This window comes from Pan paniscus, chromosome 13, assembly GCF_029289425.2.
Source record: "Pan paniscus chromosome 13, NHGRI_mPanPan1-v2.0_pri, whole genome shotgun sequence".
Taxonomy (NCBI): domain Eukaryota; kingdom Metazoa; phylum Chordata; class Mammalia; order Primates; family Hominidae; genus Pan; species Pan paniscus.
Genome location: NC_073262.2, coordinates 110123766 through 110147795, shown reverse-complemented (window position 1 = coordinate 110147795; position 24030 = coordinate 110123766). Strand labels below are relative to the sequence as shown.

The 24030-nt window shown below is 42.3% G+C and overlaps 2 protein-coding genes across 6 annotated transcripts in view; one reads left to right on the top strand and one right to left on the bottom strand.

Annotated features, from left to right (window-relative positions):
- CREB1 (cAMP responsive element binding protein 1) overlaps positions 1-11049 on the bottom strand; it is a 73413-nt gene extending 62364 nt beyond the window's left edge. For 4 of the 5 annotated variants that reach the window (XR_008624573.1, XM_003820808.4, XM_003820807.4 and 1 more), the window contains exon 1: positions 10907-10933. The gene's annotated coding sequence lies outside the window, so the exon portion shown is untranslated. Of the gene's footprint in view, positions 1-10906; positions 10934-11022 lie in introns of those variants that run through there. The other variant, XM_034954946.2, reaches the window with a different exon arrangement.
- Positions 11050-11055: 6 nt separating this feature from the next.
- The window catches only part of KLF7 (KLF transcription factor 7), a 455464-nt gene continuing 442489 nt past the window's right edge, over positions 11056-24030 (top strand). Inside the window, exons 1-3 of the mRNA XM_063595260.1 lie at positions 11056-11366; positions 12422-12518; positions 23349-23427. The gene's annotated coding sequence lies outside the window, so the exon portion shown is untranslated. The remainder of the gene's footprint in view (positions 11367-12421; positions 12519-23348; positions 23428-24030) is intronic.

The following is a 24030-nucleotide window of genomic DNA, read 5'->3' as shown; positions in this document are numbered from 1 at the left end:
TTTGCACTTTTAGTAGGAACAGGGTTTCGCCATGTTGGCCAGGCTGGTCTCGAACTTCTAACCTCAGGTAATCCACCTGCCTTGGCCTCCCAAAGTGTTGGGATTACAGGCGTGAGCCACTGTGCCCATCCAGGCTACACTAAATTTATATAAACAAAATTTTCTTTCATCAGTAATACATTAACTGTAGCTTACTGTAACTTCATATGCTTTTTAGTTTTTTTAACTTGTCAACTCTTTTGTAATAACACATAGCTTAAAACACAAATAAATTGTACAGCTGTATAAAAATATTTTTTCTCTAAAGGGTTTTTAAGTGAAAGCAAATTTATTAATAAAGTAAAGCAATAAAAGAATCTAAGGTTTTTTCCTTTTTTTTTTTTTTTTTTTTACTTTTTAAACTTTTTTGTTAAACTTTATTTTTTTGACACAGGGTCTCACTATGTCACCCAGGCTGGAGTGCAGTGGCACAGTATCAGCTCACTGCAATCTCTGCCTCTTGGGTTCTCCTGCCTTGGCCTCGTGATTAGCAGGGATTACAGGCATGCACCACCAAGCCCAGTTAATTAATTTTTGTATTCTCTGTAGAGACAGGATTTCGCCATTTTGCCCAGGCTGCTTGAAACTCCTGGGCTCAAGCAACCCGCCTGACTCAGCCTTCCCAAGTGCTAGGATTACAGGCGTGAGCCACCATTCCTGGCCACTTTTTAAAATTTTTTGTTAAAAAGACATTCACACGTTAGCCTAGGCCTACACAGGGTCAAGATTGTCAACATCACAGGCTTCCACCTCCACAACGTGTCCCACTGGAATGTCTTCAAGGGGCAATCACATGCATGGAGCTGTCATCTCCTATGGTAACAATGCCTTCTTCTGGAATACCTCCTGAAGGACCTATCTGAAGTTCTTAATAGGTTTGCTTACACTAGCACAGGACCACTGTTGTATATGCAATCTGTCATTCACCAAAACGTTCTTATACAGTGCATGACCGTATATCTCTATCTACACTAAGGAGAAGAATTGGGAGTCAGGAAATCTACATTTCAGCCCAATTTATCATTGTATTCCTGTTTATATCTTACCTTCTCTTACGTGAAACTCAAAGCTCCCTGCCTCATACTCAGCATTCCTCAAAATGTAGATCTATAATCTAATACTTTCTTCACCAATTTGAGTATGTCAAGTTCATTATATGTCCATGTCTTCATTTTTTTGTCCATTCCACTGCCTAGAATACACTCCATTTTATCTGTACTTACTTAAGTTCTTTAGTATTCACCTTGAATTCTACTTCTCCCACAAAACTTTTCCTCACTAAGCCCCTTCTCTTCTGAACTCTGTAGCTCTTCAAGACAGTAAAAACTCTGTCATGTACTCTGGCACATATAAATCATTATTACACTATTTCATCATCCCTACTATACCATAAGATTCTTGAGGGCAGGAGCCGTATAGTCAGGCTTTATTGCTTATATCAACTAGAACAATCTTCATTTAATACCTAGGTATTTTTATAAATACCTAACTGAATAAATTTTCTTGCGATTATTTCACCAACCATAATAAAGTCAATGGTCAATAAATCTTCACTGAATAAATGATTGATAAATGGCAATACATAAAGTCAAGGTGTCACCATTGATCACAGCCAACAATAGAGCTACTACTGATACTTATTATAAGAAAATGACTCCCCTTTAAGAGTACAAATAGGGCTGGGGGCGGTGGTTCATGCCTGTAATCGGAGGCTGAGGCAGGCAGATCACACAAGGTCAGGAGTTCGAGACCAGCTTGGCCAACATGGTGAAATCCTGTCTCTACTAAAAATACAAAAAAAAAAAAAAAAAAAAAATTAGCCAGGTATGGTGGCACATGCTTGTAATCCCAGCTACTTGGGAGGCTGGGGCAGCAGAATCGCTGGAACCCAGGAGGCGGAGGTTGCAGTGAGCCGAGATCACACCACTGCATTCCAGGCTGGGAGACAGAGCGAGATTCCTCTCAAAAAAAAAAAAAAGAGTACAAATAATTCAGAATAATCTGTAATTTTCACTTCAGTGGTGAAAAACAAGGTATTTCTGTGTCCCCTACTGCCAACTACTTACTTATACCAACAGGGATAACAGCCCTCAAAAATAATGGTTATTTAACCTTGGGTAAATTACAAACATTTTTAGTTACATCTGTACTGTCATACAATTACAACCAAAAACTCACAAGTAGATAACCAGATCCTTAGAAATTCACTTAAAATTGATGAAAGAAACGTCTTCATTTCAGAGAAGATGCACTAATCTTTGGGAAAAGACACATTCTATCATCATTGGTATAAGTCAACTTTCAGATCCACTCTACTCCTAAACTATTTTATTAATAACTTCCTTTTTAACCCTTTCTTATCTAATCAAATGTCACTTCTCTTCTTTCAGAAAAAACTCACCATCAATTCCTTAGACCTCATCCTCTCAAAACCTCGTCCCTTTTAAGATTATTTTTTAGAGATCCTAGAATCATCCAAGAGGAAGAAAACTGAAAGGGTGTTTTTCATCTTTGTTCACACAGCTAGTCTCACGGTAAACTCCTTTATCACCTTATTTCAACCCTAAGAAAAGGCAACTTAGCATCTGTAAGTTCATCAAGGAGTACTACTGTTTATTTTCTTTTTTAGAAGTTGAGATTATGTACCTAGCTTCAAGAATTTTTTAATACATAGTGATTTTTCATCACTGGAGATGTATAATGCACGTATTAAATTATAGGTAATTATTCATCACTGGAGAAACTGCCTTCTCACCTGTTGGAATAAACGCCAGAATACGTTTTTCTAAGCTAACCTCTTTCTGGTAGCCTAGAAGACAAATGAGGAAACATCTGGGCAAAATATAATACAGGGTGAGCATCCCAAATAAAACATCCAAAATCTCAAACTTTTTGAGCACTGACATGATGCCATAAAAAATTCCCACACCTGACCTCATGTAACAGTTCACAGTCAAAACTGTTTCATGCACAAAATTATTAAAAATTTTGTATAAAATTACCTTCAGGCTATGTGTATAATGTGTATACGAAACAAATTTCATGTTTAGACTTGGGTCCCATCCCCAAGATAGCTCATTATGTATGTATATGCAAATATTCTAAAATCTGAAAAAACCCAAAACTGGAAATACTTCTGGTCCCAAGAATTTCAGATAAAAGATTCTCAACCTGTAAAACCTATCTTCATAGGGCCTTGTCTGGCAGAGCTTAAAAAGAGAGAGAGAAAAGGCAAAACAAAAAACAACAACAAAAACCCAGTAGATAAGACAAGAGTGTGTATATATTAAGGGGAGTCAGACATTCTGAATGTGAAGAAAAACTAATGTCTATTCTTATTTAAGTTTTGTCTCAAAAACCTACATTTACAGATGTGATAAAACCACACATTCTACTTATAACTTCAACAAGCTGACCAGCATCTGGCTCTTCTATAATGACTAAACTAGCATATATTTAATTGGCAGAGAAAAAACAACCACGTTCACATTATCAGTTTGCTGCTTTAATGATCTTTGCCTCCACCCCAAGAGGCAATCCACTGATGATTCCATGACACTGTGGGAAATCATTTAACTTTGTTAGTCTACAGATATGTTCCAGATAAAAAACGTTCTGCCTTTACAGATTTCAATGATCTACCCCACCCCCATCCCCAAATATGTAAAGACAAGCACTTTGTAGGCCAGGCGCAGTGGCTCACGCCTGTAATCCCACCACTTCGGGAGGCAGAGGTGGGTGGATCACGAGGTCAAGGAGATCGAGACCATCCTGGCCAACATGGTGAAACCCTGTCTCTTTAGCTGGGCATGGTGGCAGGCGCCTGTAATCCCAGCTACTTGGGAGGCTGAGGCAGGAGAATCGCTTTAACCCAGGAGGCGGAGGTTGCAGTGAGCTGAGATCGCACCACTGCACTCCAGCCTGGCAACAGAGAAAGACTCCGTCTCAACAACAACAACAACAAAGCACTTTGTAAACATTTTAATCATTTAGCAGGTACAAATAGCACACAGTAATATTTTATTTATGAGATGGCATCTTGCTCTGTCACCCAGAGTGGAGTTCAGTGGCGTGATACTGGCTCACTGCAACCTCCACTTCCAGGGCTCAAGCAATTCTCCTGCCTCAGCCTCCCACGCAGCTGGGACTACAGGCGTATACAACTATACCCAGATAATTCTTCTATTTTTAGTAGAGATGGGGTTTCACCATCTTGGCCAGGCTGGTCTCAAACTCCTGGCCTCAAGTGATCCGCCCGCCTCGACCTCCCAAAGTGCCGGGATTACAGACGTGAGCCACCACGCCTGGCCAAATAGCACATAGTAATATTTTAAATCAAATATTAGTAAAACCTCAAAACAATATTCTTACATTAAAAACTTTGTATATATGATCAACGCATAAACACCAACTTGGGAATACAAAAAACGAAATATACCATGACAGCTTTTGTTTTTTTCTTAAGACAGAGTTTCGCTCTTGTCGCCCAGTCTGGCGTGCAATGGTGCGATCTCAGCTCACTGCAACCTCTGCCTTCCAGGTCCAAGTGATTATCCTGCCTCAGCCTCCTGAGTAGCTGGGAATGCAGGCGCCTGCCACCATGCCCAGCTAATTTTTGTATTTTTAGTAGAGACGGGGTTTCACCATGTTGGCCAGGCTGGTCTCGAACTCCTGACCTCAGGTAATCCACCTACCTCAGCCTCCCAAAGTGCTGGGATCACACAGGCGTCAGCCACCGCGACTGGCCCATGACAGCTTTACTTAATGATGTTTTCTGGAAAGAGATTTGTGCCCTTGCTGCTATATTATTAATCACTTTCTGAGTTTAATCAACTTAAAAAAGTCATAGTGTGTACATTTTAAAGATAAATACAAACAGCATGTATATTTAAAATGTACTACAGCATTCAGGCATGGTGGCTCACGCTTGTAATCCCAACTCTTTGGGAGGCTGAGGCAGGTGGATGGCTTGAGCTCATGAGTTCGAGACCAGCCTGGGCAACATGGCGAAACCCTGTCTCTACAAAAAATTAGCCGGGCCTGGTGGTGCGCGCCTGTTGTCCCACTCACTCAGGAAGCTGAAATGGGAGGATGGCTTGAGCCAGGAAACAGAGGTTGCAGTGAGCCAAGTGTGTGCCACTGCACTCCAGCCTGGGTGATAGAGCCAAACCTTGCCTCAAAAAAATAAAAATAAATAAATAAATAAATAAATAAATAAGTATTGTAGCTCAATGCTGTTTCGAAAAGCTAGAGGAAAAAAAAAGGTAGTGAAACGCATTTTGTGCTTTGGCTGAAATACGTATTACTTGGTCCAACTGGTTGACCAAAGGTTTCCACAGGGGGAAAAAAATCATCTATGCAGTAAAGTTTATCATCTCAGCAATCATATAGGTGAATCTCACTATTTTTAAATTTAGGTACAAAATATAAAACTCACATAATTACATTAAGAAATACTAGAAAATCGTCAAGGTAAGTTAACAAGTATGTAAAAAATAAATGAATGCAGGGAGAAATCTAGTATAGTAATCAGCCTTACTGGGTAATAATATCCCATGAGCTGTCTGTTAAAAAAAACCCAAAAAACACCGGACTATATGAAATGTTCTTTCTCATTAAGAAAGAAAGCTATAAAAACCTTTTGGGCCAAAATAATAATTGAAAGAAGTAGTCTGTTCAGAACTGTAAGAACCTCAACAAAAGAGTTAAATTCACCTTGTGAGTTAACTCTTAACCTGGCTTGCTTGCCTCCTCATGTACATTTTGATCATTTTACGAAAACTTTTAAAAACTGGAGTTAAACAGGAAATGAGGGACTTTAAATAACAATTTCCTGTCACAAACTATTTATTTTTCATTCAAATAGAAAGTTTTTCATTTAAAGAAATAAAGGCAAGATGGCAGTTTCCCTTAGTTTAAAAGGTCATATAAGACCTAAGAATAAAAGCAGCTCACTAACTGGTTAATACAGTCTACTTACATAATAAAATGCTTCCAATTGTATGTTAAAAAATGAAGAAGCTCTTTATGTGCTGATACAAAATTGCTAAGCCATATTAAGTGGTGGGGGTAAAGCATGATATAGGAGAGCGTATACCTAGTATGCTACCATTTGTACAAAAAGGGAGAGACTGTACATACATATTTGCTCGTGTTTGCATAAAACACCTCTTAAAGGACAAATAAAAAATTGCTAACACTTAGGTAATAGGGCAAGAGAATGTACGGCATTTTGCTTTTATTATGTTTTGAATTATAGATCATGTGAATGAATTACTTATTCAAAAAACCAAATTAGAAATATAAAAAATATACTCCTCACTTCACCAAAGGTGATCCCTTTTTCCTTTGACTGCTTTCTTTTGACACATATTTTGCCTCAGTCACTGTGTCCCCAACAGTTCCTGAGGATAGAGATAAGACAGTGTAATTCATCTTTGGATTTGTTGTAGCTTCTGACCCACTGTATTACATATAGTAATAATAAATAATTTAAAAAGTAACAGGCCAGCTGGGCATGGTGGCTCACGCCTATAATCCCAGGCATTCAAGACCAGCCTGACCAACACGGTGAAACCCTGTCTCTACTAAAAACACAAAAATTAGCCGGGCGTGGTGGTGCATGCCTGTAGTTCCAGCTACTAGGGAGGCTGAGGCAGGAGAATCACTTGAATCCAGGAAGCAGAGGTTGCCGTGAGCTGAGACTGCATCACTGCACACCATCCTGGGCAACAGAGCAAGACTCCGTCTCAAAAAAAAATTAAAACAAAAGAAAAAAGCCTTGTCAACACTTGAGCACTTGACACTTGCAAAATGCCTGGGACTTAGTATGTATTACTTTATAGTTAACCCCCACAATTCTGAGGTAGTTATTCTACACTGATCAGAAAGGAAAGTGAGGTATTAAGAAGTTAAGATAACTTGCCTAAGGGCCCACAGGTAGGAAGTTAAAATAAAGCTTAAGGGACTAGCTATCATTAGTTGTAGCCCTAAGGTACTTTATGTTTATCTCGCAATCTTATGAAATAAGTAGTAGTATTCTAATTTTACATATAAGGAAACTGAGGCTGAGAAAGATTAAGAAACTTCCTTCAGGACACAAAATTCCTTTAGGGTGGGTACAGGATAGTAGTGGCAATGCTTGGATTCAGACCTAGGCCTATGATTCCAAACCTCATGCTCTTTCAACTACATTCTCTGTCACAGTGAGTGCCAAATAAATATTTGAATTACCATAAACTGTTGTCTCAAGTGATACTGCAGTAGAGATGAGTTTACACATGGGTAAGAAAAAAAAAATCCTGCATTTTTCCATCTTGACATCTTATTACATTCTTAAATTTAGATTTGAGCTCTATTCAATAAAGAAGCCATCAAAGTTACACCATATATCAAGATATTTGCAAAACTATGTCACAAGCTGGCTGTAAACAAGTTTATGTAACTCATATCTGATAAGCTATTTATGGAATAAATGAAATTATAAATTTCGGTAATATATTGTAAGCATTAGGTTAAAAATAATTTTCTGTTATAAAAAGTAGAATTTAAAAACAGGTGAAGAAGACACATACTTGGTTTTACTATAACCCCATAACCATACTGTATTCAAACAAACAAAACCAAATGTCTTAGAATGAGAGAGAAATAAAGCTACTTCTCTATGAAGAAACCAAAATTTCTAATAATGAGACCTAATCAAGAATATGAATTTCAGAAAGTAGAAAAAGGTGCCATTTTTATGGATCAGGTGTCTAAGTTTCGTCAGGCTCTTTATGTGAAAAAAAAAAAAAAAAATCACTCAAAACAGGTAACACTTAAGTTTTAAATTCCCAAAGAAGTGTTCTTTTAACATTCTTCAAGCCAACTCTGTCAAGTAATTTATTAGCTTTCTAAATGTAGGTGTTCATGAAAAAAAAAAAAAGATTCAAGCAGATCCAGCTGTAATTTTTACCCATGGCTGGAACAGTGCAGAAGTACAATTTAGTAACATGTTCCAGGTGAATGTTCAAGTATTAATGAATATAAGTTTGAAGTTTCATCTGGAATTGCTAAGAATCACAAATTATGAATGTATAAATAATAAAACAGGCCGGGCGCGGTGGCTCACACCTGTAATCCCAGCTAGTCGGGGGGCTGGGGCAGGAGAATTGCTTGAACCCGGGAGGCGGAGCTTGCAGTGAGCGAGCCGAGACCAGCCCACTGCACTCCAGCCTGGGCAATAAGGGCCAAACTCCGCTAAAAAAAACAAATAAATAAAAATTAAAATAAAAAATACAATTTAAAATATCTCTCGGGCAAGACTAAAGAAAGAACTTATCAGTAAACTTTTTTTTTTTTTGAGATGGGGTCTCGCTGTCACCAGGCTGGAGGGCAGTGGCGCGATCTCGGCTCACTGCAATCTCCACCTCCTGGGCTCAAGAGATTCTCCTGCCTCAGCTACCCTAGTAGCTGGGATTACAAGCACGCGCCACGACACCCAGCTAATTTTTGTATTTTTAGTAGAGACGGGGTTTCACCATGTTAGCCAGGATGGTCTCGATCTCTTGACCTCGTGAGCCGCCTGCCTCGGCTTCCCAAAGTGCTGGGATTACAGATGTGAGCCACCGCACTCGGCCATCAGTGAACAATTTTTTAAAAATCTCACAAATGAAGAGTCATATATTCTTTCTTTCTTTCTTTTTTTCTTTGAGACGGAGTCTTGCTGTGTCGCCCAGGCTGAAGTGCATGGCACGATCTCAATTCACTGCAACCCCAGCTCCCCGAGTAGCTGGGATTACAGGCGCGTGCCACCACACCCGGCTAATTTTTGTATTTTTAGTAGAGATGGGGTTTCATCATGTTGGCCAGGCTGGTCTTGCACTCCTGACCTCAAGTGATCCGCCCGCCTCGACCCCCCAAGTGCTGGGATTACAGGCCTCAGCCACCGCGCCCGACTTATATTCTTAACAAGAAAAAAAATTCTACTCTACTGATAGTGGCTTGCGGAACAACATAAAGGAAAAACGGTAAGCTACCATTATCAATACTATAATTTTTTTCAGTGTTTGGAAATAAAATCATTTCCCCAATCTTTATAGAAAACCTCCCTTTATTGCTTCTTAATTTTCTTGGAAATGACAAATTGCCAATGTGGTCTTTTAAAGAGAAGCAATACAGCAAAGCACGTTTTGGAAAAGTGACTAGAATACAGAAAAATAAGACAGTGCTTCTGCTGCCAATCAATATTTGTTCTTAACCAGAAGGTTTGTACGTATCAATCACAATGCAATCATACAGTGACAGACAAGTATTTTTAAAACAAACTTGTTCGTCTTTTGCACCACGTAAAATAACTGTTCGGGGCTTTACTTTTAAATCAGGAAATGAGCCATAAATGTAAAAGATTTCAATAGGCAGCAATCAAAAGTATCTTCTACTAAACCTTCAGAAGTTAGACGCCAGCTGAGGTTAGAATTATAACTTGAGATGGTATTACAAACTTAAATAGGTCATACCGCACGTCCTTCAAAAACTGTCTTTTAATTTTTAATGTGTCAATGACTTTTCTGCTGTCCTCTTTTCCCAACAGGCGAAGAAAAAATACAGCTTGTGGCTTAAATTGTCAATCTCAAGACGGGGGTTACCTACTGCATGAGAGACAAATAATGGATACTTTAATGTCTATTTTTAGAAGTAGTATTAAATCTCTCATTAAAGTTCACACAGAAATTCGTGGGAAATATGGTAGGGGGAGTGGGACGGAGGGTGAGGGGAGATCCAGATGACCCAAACGCGGTTGGCAAGGTTGCACCCCGCGAAATGATGTAAAACAAGAGTACATCGGCTGATACTCGTTCCAACGAAGTGTTTCAGAATGATAGACCTCAAGTGATGATTACCTTATTAAAAAGGGTTAAAACCGAAACTGTTTTCAAACACCAGCTTCCCTTTTATAAGATCCCAACAGTTTAAAAAGTTATTATAAATGTTTTTCTTAGCACCCTTTCTCCCAAAAAGCATGCATTTCCATGACTGACTTTAAAAAAAAAAAAAAAAGCAAAGGGGTGAGGGAGTCAAAAATTCCCCCCAAAAGCACAAGCTCTCATCTCTCAACTAAGCAACACAGGGCAGAAAGCAGCATTTCCTCAACGGTGTAGGAGCGGGGGGGAAAGGGCACGAATAAAATACAGCACGAGAGGAAACCTTGGGTTTCGAACTTTATTGCACAAAGAGTGGAGAGAAGAGTAGGTCAGACGTTGCAGCTCTTCCCCTTGCGAAGCGGGCATGGCAGGCACCGAAGCCACCGGGAAGGCAGCAGGCACCTTCACCTCCTCTGCCCTCAACTGTCGCCTTCTTCCTCCTCCACCCCCCACCGGCACCTAGGCGGCGGCTGCCCCGGAGGCCCGGCCGGGTCGGGCCGGGGGCGAGGCGGGCGGCGGGGGCCGGACGAGCGAGCGGCGCGGGGGGCAGCGCCGGGCCGAGCGGGCGGCCTCCCCCGGGGCGGCTCCGGGTTCCCGGCTCCGCGCCCGGCCCGGCGGCGGCGGCGGGAACGCGGGCGCCAGCTCGCCGCGGCCGGCCGCCCGCACACACCCCCGGCCGCCGGCTCCCACCCCGCCCGCCGCCCGCCGCCCCCCGCCATGAGCGCCGCCGCTGGCTGCAGGCAGAGTCGCTGCCGCCCCGGCCGCCGCTGGCTCCAGTCCGCCGCCATTATTCTTTGTTCGCTGCGAGCGGCGGCGATGTTGTGGGGCTCGGGCGGAGGCTCCATCTTTACCGCGGCCCCTCCTGCGAGGGGAAGGCCCCAAGCGCGGGTGTCCGGCGCCTCCCCGTCCCCCCTCCGTCCCCCCGGCTCTCTCTGGCTCCTGCCTCCTCCTCCTGCTCCTCTTACCGGTGGTACAAGCTCCTCCGTCACTGCTTTCGTTCACGGCCCGGATCTCGCTGGAGTTTTATTCTCTCCCCCACGTAACACACCGCGTCAAACTACACCTCCGCCGCGTCACTCACCAACACTCCGCTTCTCCCAGCCGCCCGGGCCACAGGCAGCAGCAGCCGCCGCCGACTGAGGAGCCGCAGCCAGGGAGCCAGCCAGCGCCGCCCAGTGCCGAGTGCGCAGCGGCCGCGCACGGAAACAGCCGAGCTAGGCCCGGAGCAGCTCGAGCGGCCCCGCCCCCGCGCTGGGGACGGAACTTGCCGAAGACCTTCGGGTTTCTTCGGGCGACGAGAAGGGGTTCCGCCGGGAGAGGGAAGGCGAAGGCGGGCTGAGCCCGGCGCCGGGAGGAGTGGTCTAAACTCCACCGCGGCTTTCGCATCGATAAAGCCGGCAGCGGAAATTTGAAGGAGGAAGCGGGGTTCGTGTGTGGCCCAGTGGGGGAATTCCCGAGGGGGGTCGACGACTTGGTGGAAACCCCCGCGCAGGCCTGCCCCTGCGGCGGTGAGCGGCGGGCTAGAAGGCGGCTGCGGCTGCCCTGGCTCTGCTCTTGACCGCCGCCAGCCCCGGGAACTTTCCGACGCCGCCGGGAGAGGGGGCGCCGGGCTGGGACGCGGCCGGACCGCTGGAGCCGTGCGGGCTGGGGAAGAAGGTCTGCTGCGCCTCTGCCAGCGTCCCGGGGCCTGGGGCCCGGGGGCGTCGTGGGACCCCCGTGGGGGCGGGTTTTCCTTTCCGAGACTCCGCGGAGAAACCTGGCGGCCGCCAGCGGAGCCTGCTTTTCCGGGGGGCGCTGGCCCCGATACTGTGGCACCTCGCGGGGCTCTGCCCGGACCATGGCTGACGTCGACGGCCCTCGGAGGCCTCCAAGCCACACAACCTGCCCGGACCCCTGGAAATATGCCCCATCCTACCTGCCCGCCTTTCTCCAGACAACATCCTGTGTCGCTTTCTTTCCTCAGCCTGTTTTCTACAGCAGGGATTCGCACCCACTGCACCCTAAACCCAGCAGGGGGACTTCCGTGGCTGGAAACTACTGAATTGTTCTTTCAGAGGTCTCTCAGGACGGCACCACTAGGTCCCCATTCTCCTTGATAGTGAACTCTGCAGCCCTCTCCTTGGGGTTTCAAGTCTTTTTTTTTTTTTTTTTTTTTTCCTAATGAGACGGAGTCTAGCCCTTGTCGCCCAGGCTGGAGTGCAGTGGCACGATCTCGGCTCACTGCAACCTCCGCCTCCCGGTTTCGAGCGATTCTCCTGCCTCAGCCTCCCAAGTAGCTGGGATTACAGGCACCTGCCACCACACCTGGCTAATTTTTGTGTTGTTAGTAGAGACGGGGTTTCACCATGTTGGCCAGGCTGGTATGGAACTCCTGACCTCAGGTAATCCACCCGCCTCGGCCTCCTAAAGTGGTGGGGTTACACGTATGAGCCACCGCGCCCGGCCTCAAGTCTTAATCATTCTTTTTCTGTCCTTTAAAGGAGACGTGTCTTTAGGAAGCAGAGAGGGTTCGATTCTGGACTCCGCCCATGACTCACTTCTCTTGTAAAGAAAGAGTTGTTCTTCCTGGTACTCCAGGTACCCTACTGTTTTCTTATGGACTTTGCCCTTAACGAGTCTCCTTTCCTTCTGTTACTCTCAACCTTTCCTTCTCTACCGGCTCTTTCTTACTAGTATTTAAACATGCTTAAGTCTTTCAATTCTTTAAAAAGATTTCTCTTCTCCCTAAATTGCTCTCCAACAACTGCAGCTGTCTCTTACCCCATGGACAGTCTTTCATGTCCCACCTCCCAGCCCTCTCCAGTGTCCCCACCGCTCACCTGAAGTGGCTCTGAATTGTCCACAGACAAGCTTCATGACTGTAAATGCAGCGGATCATTTTCAGTCCTCATTTTACAAGCCCTCATCCCAGTATTTGACACGATTGACCACACTTGCTTCCAAATACCCTCTTCCCTCTGGTCTTATGTCCCAGGTTTCCTCCCTACCTGAGTTTGCTCTTTAACAACCAGCTCCTCCTTGATCTACCTCTTACACATTGGAATCATGCTGAGCTGAACCCTGGCCCTCTTACTGAGTCTCCGCATACACTTTCCTAGGTGGTCTTATGCTCTCCCAGCAGCATCAAATACCCTCTGTCTCTTCAATCCATAACTCAAGCCTAGATCTTGCTCTGGAATCCTACATTCATAGTTCCCAACATACTGCCTTTGGTACACTTTCATTTGGATGACTTAGGGCATTTCAAACTCAACCTGTATATCATAATTCCTTCAAAACGCTCCTCCCATAGTCCCTGGTTCAGTAAAGGGTATCTTAGCATTACCCAGTTCATGCCAGAAACCTAGCACACCTCCAACACACAGCAGAATCACCTACATCTGTCTGCTCCCTGGAAAATTGGATTTGTGACCTCTCTCTGTTCCCATGACCATTTTTTCATTCCCATTCTAGTCTAAACCACTGTTGCCTCTTGCTTGAAGTCCCACAGTAACCCATTCAGGTCCTCCAAAACTGCTCTTGCCTCATTCCAATACATTTGCCATACTGCTGCCAGAGTAATTTTTAAAATATAAATCTGATCATTGACCTGCTTAAATTCCTCCAGTGGCCTCCCTTTGCTTACCACACATTGTCTAAGCTCCATTATCTGTACTTGTCTTTCTCTCCAGCCTCTCCATCTGTCCCCCTAGCTGCCTGCACTCCTGCCATAGTATTTTAATTTTTTCCAGACTCTCCTCTTTTTATTCCCTACTGTAGGCTCTCACTTCAGGGCATTTACGCATGCCCTTCCCTTCCCCTGGAATTCTTTTCTGTCACCCATTCCTCCTACCTAACTGTAACTTATCACTTTCTTTTCCAATTCCTACTTCTCATTATTTGTTTAGTGTCCATGTAATTGTGCAGGTAAGGACCACGTCTGTCTTGTTCACTACCAGCTTTTCCTCTCCCTAGCAACAGCACAATGTCTAGAATATAGTGGTACTTGTTAGGTATTTATCGAATAAATAGTGAATTTCTGAGTGGTCTCGGGCAAAGTTTTCTCAACATTTGAGTTCAAATCCTGGCTCTCAGTGAGTTCAGGTTGCCGTAGTAAAATACCATATAGACTGGTGGCTTATAAACAACAGAAATGTATTTCTCATAGCTCTGGAGGCTGGATGTCTGAAATCAGGCTGCCAACATGGTCAGGTTCTGGTGAAGGCCCTCTTCAGGGTTGTAGATGACTGTTTTTTCCCTTTACCTCACAATGCAGAAAGAGAGCAAGAGCTCTCGGGTTCCTTTTATAAGGCACTAATCCCATTCACAAGGGGTTTACCTCCCAAAGGCCTCATCTCCTAATACCATCACATTGAGGGTGAAGATTTCAAAATACTAATTTGCAGGAGACGGGGGTGGGGGTGAATTCATTGCACTGGCTCAGCCACTTATTAGCTAATGACTTTGGGCAAATTGTTCATTCTTGTGCCTCAGTTTTCCCATCTGTAAAATAAAGATGATAATAGCACCTCATAGTGTTATTGTAATGATTACGTGACATAATACATGTGAAGTATACTTGGAACAATGTTAGGAAAAATGTTGCCTATTACTAGCTTTTACTTGGATAGCTTATCGTTGTGTCAAATACGTTTTCAAAATTGAGTTCATCTTCCTGCTCTTCTTACCGTGGCTCTATACATGATATCAAAAAACTTTGGAATTATTTACTCATAACCTATAATTATCACCCACCAAATATGGTGAGTTTTTATTTAAAAATGTGTTCATATTCATTCTTCCTTTTTATATACACTAACCTTCATTTAGACTCTATTATCATTGATTATTTTGCTAACTTCCTAGGTGTCTTCTAACTGGAGGCTAGCTTTCCCTATTCATTTGGGCCCTTACTGTCAGACCAGTGGGCCTCAAACAATTATTAAAACATGTATTATTCTTGACTTCTGCTCAAATGACCTCCGTTCCCACCTAACTTTGTTCATTCATTTATTCAATCATCCATTCATTCCAATGCAAGTTATTTTACTACTAACATTTTGAGTATACTCTAGATTTTCAACCTCTCTACTTTGACATTTCTCTCTTGGATATTCTCTTTTCGGATATACTCTAGCATTTTCAATCTCACTATCTGACATTTCTACTTTCAGCGTCCAAGTTTTGTCTCTGGGATTTGGAAGCCACCTGCATTTTAAAAGAAATTTTTTCCAGGATCAGTCTCTCGCTGTGTTGCTCAGGCTGAAGTGCAGTGGCTGTACACAGGAGCGGTCATCGCATGTGACAGCCCCACACTCCTGGGCTCAAGCGACTCTCTTGCCCTCAGCCTCCTGAGTAGCTGGGACTACAGGTGATCCCCCATTTTTGACTCAGTTTTCCAATTGCAAAATGTGGTCAATATCAGGGAGATGAAAGAGAAGCGCACATGGATGTAACTTGATAGAGTATAAGAAAAGTATCTTGAAAGAGGTCCAGAATAGGGGGAAGGTCCCATAAGATGATTATAAAAGGCTTCAAAGAGAAAGTAGTATTTGAGAGCTTTTCTATAATCACAACTTCCTCTTCCTGTTATTTTTTGCTCATTTCTGCTGTCGAATATAATTTTCATCCTCACTGTGAGCTCAAGTTCCATGAACCCTGCCTGCCCTTGTTCATCACCTCCTGTGATTTGCTTTCCTACCTAACCCCAAGACCATGGTGACCTATTTCATTTATTCTAAAAATATCTGTGGGGCACCTCCTTTGTGCCAGGCATTCTTCTAGAGACTGGGGAAATTATGAACAAAACAGATTGTCTTTCCTCTCAAATGTCCTAACATTTTCAACTTCTCTACTTGGGAGGTAAACCCCTTGTGAATGGGATTAGTGCCTTAAAGCAAGGAGGGAGATATATTATGGGTTTCTTTCTTATTTGGTAAGATTTCCTATAGTCTTAATATAATAGATAGCAATAAATAAATACTTCTGGGTGAGGAATTAATTGAAATCCTCAGTATCCCTCTATTTATAATGGCTAAAAAAATGTGAATGACCCAAATGTCCCCATTACTGAATAGATAACCACTTAATTTGTTTTTGTCTCTTTTATATACATGTACCACTCTTAACTCTTATGACTATACTTATTCATTTCATGTATACTTACATATATTCTTTATTGAACCATGAACTCTCTAAAGGCAAAGTTGTGTTTTGTTGAACTTGTATCCTAGTAACTGTCATGTAATAGTAGGTGCTCAGCAGTGTCTGTTGAATGAAAGAGTGAATGAATGGTAACAGTTTCTCCAACACTGGCCAAGGGAGTGTGCTCTACCCTGCTGATTCAAGCATCAGATCTACTCAGAAATTCTTCCCCTGCTGAGAAGATGGGGATGCTGAGACTCTTCACAGTTGAAATCAATGTGAAAGGAGGTGTTATCAATGCTCACTAAGTAATCCTGTGGTTTTATTTTATTATTTATTATTTATTTGTTTAGTATTTTTGAGACAAGATCTCACTCTGTTGCTCAGGCTGGAGTGCACTGGTGCGATCATGGCTCACTGCAGCCTCTATCTCCTGGCTGAAGCAATCCTCCCACCTCAGCCTCCTGAGTAGCTGGGATGACAGGCACACACCATCATGTCCAGCTAATATTTTTAAATTTATTTTTTGTAGAGACGGGTCTCCCTGTGTTGCTTAGGCTCGTCTCAAACTCCTGGGCTCAAGCAGTCCTCCCACCTCAACCTCCCAAAGTGCTGTGATTACAGGCATGAGCTTACCACACCCAGCTGTGATTTTAATTTGACTTTCCAGATAGAAAAGAAAGCACTAATCTCTTCACAACTATTTCTGGTCTGTTTACCAGTTACATTTCCCCCATGCAAATTAATGTATTGCATCTTAAAATTGATTTTAAAAACCAGAAAAACAAAACAAAAAAAGTTTTGGCTTTTACTTCCCCTTCCAGCTACTGTCCCATTTTTTTTGTTCTCCTTTACTATAAAATCCTTGAAAGAGTTCTATATTCACTGCCCCAATTCCTTTTCTCCTGTTTTCTATTAAAACTATTTTAACTACCTCTTGCCCCCAGCATTCCACTGAAATTACTCTCCAATTACTTTGTTATTTTGTTAGTTAATCCAATAGCCGGTTCTCTGTCTCTATCCTTGACCTATCAGCATTTGCCATAGTTGATTACTCCCTCCTCCCTGTAACACTTTCTCCACTTAGTTTATAGGATACTTCAGTCTCCTGGTTTTAGTCCTACACTACTGGTCACTGTTCTCAAACTCCTGCTCATGACCTCTTAATATTGGAGTGTCCCAGGCCTCTGCCTTGGAATTTTTTTCTTCTGTTCCTACCCCCTTTCCCATAGTGCTCTCATTCAGTCTTCTGTCTTTAAATGTAAATATGCTCACGACTCCCAAGTCTTACATCCAAACTTGTATTCCAAGTACCTCAGCATCTTTACTTGTATATTTAATAGACCTCTTCATTTGATCATATCCAAAACAAAACTCAGCATACCCCTTCCCCTCAAAAACTTTCTCTACCTACAACCTTCTTTATCTCAGTTATTGGCAACTCCATCATTTGATTGCTGAGGCCAACTCAGCAACTCTTTTATATCCCACATTCAGTTTGTCATCAAAGCCTATTGCTCTCTCTTAAAAATATATGACCACTCTCCCCAACTCCACTGATAGCAGCTTGGTCCAAACTGCTGTCATCATTGACTAGAATTTTGTATTAGCTACCCTTAACATTCATTCTATTCTCAACACAGCAGCCAGAGTGATGCCTTTAAAATATAGAGCAGACCATATTAAGACTGTTCAAAACTTTCTAAAAGCTTCCTATCTCACTCAGAGTAAAAGCACTTATTTTTACAATTAGTCCCTGTACACCCCCTTACCTCTCTGGTCTTAATTCCTTCTGTTATTCCCCTCCATTCTCTGTTCAGTCACATTGGCGGCCTCCTTGCTGTTTCTCAAACACTTTGAACACACTTTCTCCCAAGAGACTTTCCCCTTGCTATTTCCTCTGCTGTGAATGCTTCTCCCAGATATCCATGTCTTCCTTGACTCCTCACGTCTGCTCAAATGCTCCTGTTTCTGTGAGGCCTTTCCTTACTACTCTGGTGGAAATTGATCACCGAACAACCACCTCTTTGCTCTTTTGCTCTCCCTATTTTCCTTTACTACTTATTTTTCTCCATTGCACATATCACTTTCTCTGTGCTATATATTAACTTATTTATTGTGTTTATTGTCTGCCCCCTCTAGGGCAGGGACTTTTGTCCCTTTTTTTTTCACTACTGTTTCCTTAACATCTAGAAGAGTGCCTGGTACACATCTGGGACTCAAATATTTGTTGAATGAATGCAATTGAAATTTTGGATGTAATCTCCTGGATTAGCATAAGCAGGTCTTTCTTAGACTGATCACCTGTAGGTGCATGTATAAATATTGAGCTTCTGTATTACAGCCTGAATCATGGTGGCTCCACCAAGCTAACAGCTTCTTGTGGTGCCCAATTTCTATGTGGCTACACTCTGCCATTTCTGTCTGGGTTCCTTATAACCTTAAAGAGACGAAGACCTCTTTGAAGCTTTCTAGTCTTCCCATGTCACAGAGTCGGAACTGGAGAACTGATCAGCAAGATTCTGGTAGCTTGTAATTAGCATTTCAAGGGCCAAATGGTAGGATACTAGTGCTGCTGCATGCTCCATCTTCTCTGCAACTGAAAGCAATACGATGTAAACATGTCAGGTGGTCTCTTATTATCTTAGAAATTGCAAAAAGTCCAGTGGCTGGCACTAAAACCAGTAACAGTAACAAGCAAAGATTTATTGGCTGGGTATGGTGGCTCAAGCCTGTAATCTCAGCACTTTGGGAGGCTGAGGCGGCCAGATCATGAGGTGAAGAGTTCGAGACCAGCCTGGCCAACATGGTGAAACCCCGTCTCTACTGAAAATACAAAAATTAGCTGGGCACGGTGGCACGTGCTTGCAGTCCCCAGCTACTTGGAAGGCTGAGGCAGGAGGATCGCTTCACCCGGGAGGCGAAGGTTGCACTGAGCCGAGATCGTACCACTTGCACTCCAGCCTGGGCGACAGAGTGAGACTCTGTCTCAGGAAAAAAAAAAAAAAAGATGTATTGAGTGCTTGCTTTGTGCTGGCACTGTTCTAAACACCTTTTGATATATTACCTAATTGAATCCTCACAACAACCCAGTGAGGGAAATATTAATATTAGGAACATTTTACAGATGAGTAAACTGAAACCAGAGAAGAAACGTGTCTGTGGTCTTAGAGCCAGTGAGTGTCAGAGTCAGAATGTGAACCGAGGCACATTCTGACAGGCTTTAGAGCCTGAACTCTTAACCATTGTGTTCCACTGCCTGCTTACAGAATGAAAAAGGGAGAAGAACTTTACCTTGAAAAGAAAGCAAAATAACTATGACTCCATCACAGTAATTCTGCCATTCTAAAAGCACCTTCGTAACCAAGCACTTTCTTCTGGCATCAACCCTGTTGCTGTTTCATGCATAATACAAGATTTAGGCTGACTGGCCTCCAAGGTACTTTGTCACTCTTTCTAGTCAAAGGAATGGGCTCCTCGAAACACTCTGCCAAACCCTTCCCCTGTATCTTTGCTTCACTAGCTCCTGCTCTTTAGCTGAGCTCTTAAGGGTGTGTCATTAACTGTTGAGAGCCACACATAACTCCCCAACACCAACACCCTAGTCTGGTTTAGGTCCCTGGACTCTATGTTTTTATTTCCATCAAAGCACCTATCATAACTGTCATTGTTTGGTGAATTGTCTATTTCCCTGCTGGACTAATCTCTGTGAAGACAGAGATTGTGTCTGTCTTATTCATTGCTGTACCCTTAATACCTATCATGGTGTTTGGCATGTTGGAGGAGTTTGATAAAATTTTTTTGAATGTTCCAACCAGACTTGGTAAAAAAAAAATCTGAATGAATTTAAGTGATATTTCTATAGCCTATCTGCAATTATATCCAGGTATTAAGGTGAATTTTCTTGTGGCTAGGCTAGCCTACCTTTTTAGAAATGGAAGAGATGATTTTCTTTCAATCTGCCTTCTAGCTGTTCGGTTTTCGTGTTATGGTATCACTGCCAGTGCCAAAATGCCAAGTTTTCAATTAGTGCCACTGTCTGCTTCAGATACAGCTGACATTCAACTGCTGTGTGATGGATGTTTTCCTAGGGTCTTTTACATATATGTGCTAATTTAAATTCAGATAACTTCTCTGGGTTTCAGGTTCCTCAGCTATGGAACCAAGTTACCTAACTGACTTCCTCAAGATCAAACTTGTAAGTTTGAGAATTGGGGTCTGAATTTAGAACTTCCAATTCTAACTTTAGCTTTTTTGTTCATATATGATGTTGCCTTCCTGTTCCCAAGAATCCTATTGATTCTTCTCTACTAGTCCACAGGTAGCACCAGATTACTAAGTAACCTGCACATTTCATAATCTTGTCATATGCATTTCCTTTAAAAAAAACTTTCCCCCCTCTCATTTTTTTTCTTTTTTCTACTTTTATTTTCTTCCCATTCCTATTCTGCCTGCTTTCCAAAACAGTGACAGAGTTTATGAAAACATTTCTGAGGCCTGTTCTAGCTTCTTTTCTTTTCTTTTTTTCTTTTTTCTTTTCTTTTTTTTTTTTTTTTTTTTGAGATGGAGTCTCGCTGTTGCCCAGGCTGGAGTGCCGTAGCGTGATCTCTGCTCACTGTAACCTCTACCCCCCAGGTTCAAATAATTCTCCTGCCTGAGCCTCCACAGTAGCTGGGACTACAGGCATGCACCACCACACCCAGCTAATTTTTGCATTTTTAATAGAGATGGGGTTTTGCCATGTTGGCCAGGCTGGTCTTGAACTCCTGACCTCAGGTGATCTGCCTGCCTCGGCCTTCCAAAGTGCTGGGATTACAGGCTTGAGCCACCATGCCTGGCCCTGTTCTAGTTTCATATGTGGATTGAGGACTTTAGTGAGATTTGATTATTTCTGTGCTGTTATTATATCTATATCAGAAGTAGATGTGAGAAGAGTCTCAAAGATTGGAACGTAGGGCACATACTATTTGGGTTCCTGATTAAACAAGATGACTGAACAATGCTTTTTACTCTTCTTTTTCCTGATACCCCACAGTAAGGAATAAGAAAAGTATAAAACTGGCCAGCGCAGTGGCTAACACCTGTAATCCCAGCACTTTGGGAGGCCAAGGTGGGTGGATCACCTGAGGTCAGGAGTTCGAGACCAGTCTGGGCAACATGCTGAAACCCCATCTCTACTAAAAATACAAAAATTAGCCAGATGTGGTGGTACATGCCTGTAATCGCAGCTACTTGTGAGGCTGAGGCAGGAGAATCGCTTGAACCTAGGAGGCGGAGGTTACAGTGAGCTGAGATTGTGCCACTGCACTCCAGCCTGGTTGTTGACAGAGCAAGGCTCTGTCTCAAAAAAAAAAAAAAAAAGAAAAAGAAAAGAAAAGAAAAATCAAAGTATAAAACCTTATGTAGAACAATGCTGTCTCCCCCAAGATGTCCATGTCCTGATTCTTGGAACCTACGAATATGTTTTCTCTCATGGCAAAAGGGACTTTGCAAATTTGATTAAGTGAAGGAGTTTGAGATGAGGAGATTAATTTGGAGGTTTTGGGTGGGCCTAATGTGATTACAAATATCCTTATAGGGAAAGAGGGAGGAAGGAGAGTTAGGATTTGCTCCACTGCTGGCTTTGAAGAAGGAAGATGAGGCCATGAGCCAAGGAATGCAAACAACCTCTGGGAGCTAGAAAAGTCAAAGAAACAGATTCTCCCCTAGAGTTTTCAGGAGGAATGCAGCCCTGCTGACACCTTGATTTTAGCCCAGTGAGACTGATTTTGTACTTCAGCCCTCCATAACTGTAAGATAACAAATTTGTGTTGTTTTAAGCCATTAAGTTTGTGGTAATTTGTTACAGCAGCAATAAGAAATTAATATAACCTTCTGAGGACAAAAAGGGCAGGAAAGGAGGTAATAGAAATTGAGAGAACTCAACATATGTTTGGAAGATGAAAAGTGGGTGGAAGAAAGGTAACTGACTTGGCAGAGTAGAGGGAGCTGATACCTAAGTGCCTGCAGAAGGAATCGGAGGCTGTACTTTTTCATTCCATTTGCAGAAGCTAGGAAAAAAGTACAAAGTGGGGCCTACAGAACATTTTAGCTAAACATTTAAAAGATATATAGACTGCTAAAAAATTGCTCACTAAAATATATCCAAGTTCTGTTATGCACACAGAGCTTTCCTTCACCATCTTAGTGCGTTCTTAAATATGACTGGAAAATCAGGGATTAGCATACGCTTAAAGAAAGTGTTCAGCATGAAAGAGATAAGTCAGCAAACCATCTAACCAACTGACCAAACAAACAGAAAATCTGATGTGTTTGAATGTATTGAGATGAGATTTGAACAAGTGGTAGATAGTTCTGAATTAGTGATATCTTCTTAGAAAACTAATGAACAATACACTTATTAACTCCAGGGAAAACAAAGAGTTGGGTAGGAGAAGAAAAGTAATCATAGTTTATATTTGGCTCAAATCTGACTAAAATACAAGGTTCTAATAATAGAAATACTAATTATTAATCTAACTAAAATAATGATACACGGTGAAAGGTGAATGTATGTGGTGGGCATGCAGAGAGGGAGGAGACCTCTTATTTCCATAATGAAGTCAATAAATAATGTCTAAAGCAGAAATATCACATTGCCACAACTAAAACATTTTATTTAGAGATATGGTAGTCAATTCCAAAGAATCAGCTAAAAGCATTTACAGTGGCTGTGTTTGGGGAAGGGTAAATATTCAGTGAGAGGGCTTTTGACTCTTCAAACTATGAACATATATAACTTTGAAAAGGCTAAATTATTTTTTTTAAAAAAAGGACTAAAAGATGATCTTAAAGAGAAAAATGATAGATGTTTTCCTAGATTAGAAACACATGAACATTAAGATTGAAAGAGGTATTTAAATCTCTTGAAAAGGACCTGTGACCATGACATTTTGGAATAACAGTTATTTTTTTAAAAACACATACAACCTTGTAGGTGGGGATTAAGGGTTACATACAAAGGATTAGGAGTGAGATTGGCCTTGGACTTCTCAACAGCATCATTGAAGCTAGAAAATAACGTATCAATGCTTTCTAATTTGAGAGAAAATTATACCAAATCCAGTATTCTGTTGTTTTCAGACTACTAGGTCTTCGCCTGTTATGAATACTTTCTCAGGAAGCTACTAGAATACCAAATGAGGGAGTAATCCAAAAAAGGAGCCAGGAACAAGGATATAGCTGTCAGCTTAGGCTATGATGCAGTAACAAATAACACCAAACTCTCCATGGTTTACATCATAGGTTTATGGGATGCAGGATAATGGAGCATGCTCTATCTGGGACATTGCTAGTCTTATGACGGAGGGAGAAGACAGCGATGGTAAGTCTGCCTTTTAAGCTTTCACCTGGAATTGATGTATCACTGGCTAATCCAAATCACCTGGTCACTTCTGAGTTTAACAGGGCAAGGATCCGAAATCCTTCTATTACAGCATGTCTATAAGGCTGACATCACAAATCATGGCCAAGACTCATATCAATGGGATGAAGAAGTAGAATCCACCCCAATGCAGGAATAGCAAATATTTTGAACAATAATACAACCTATTTCAAAAGGAACCTTCTTATAGAAGGGAGCAGAAAGAATGCTCAGGACAGTATGTGTGCAACGGTCTCAGAAGCAACAACTTGGGATTGAGAAGGATAGGTAAGAGAGCCCCAAGAGGAAGGTCAGGTTGGAAGGTGGGTGGGTGACATCTGTTGCTTTTCTGACAGGTTTAGTTATTAGATAGCTGCCTCTCTGGGTGGGCACTAGAAGATAGGGAGAGATGGGGTAAGAGACTGCTGTTTTCTCATCAGCTTTTTTTTGTATGAAGTGTTTTTAAAAACTATGCAATGTAATAATATACGTTTAAGCTATTTTTTAAGTGGATAGAAATTTACTTTCTCTGATATGTCAGTGTGTGTGTGCATCTGTGCTGTG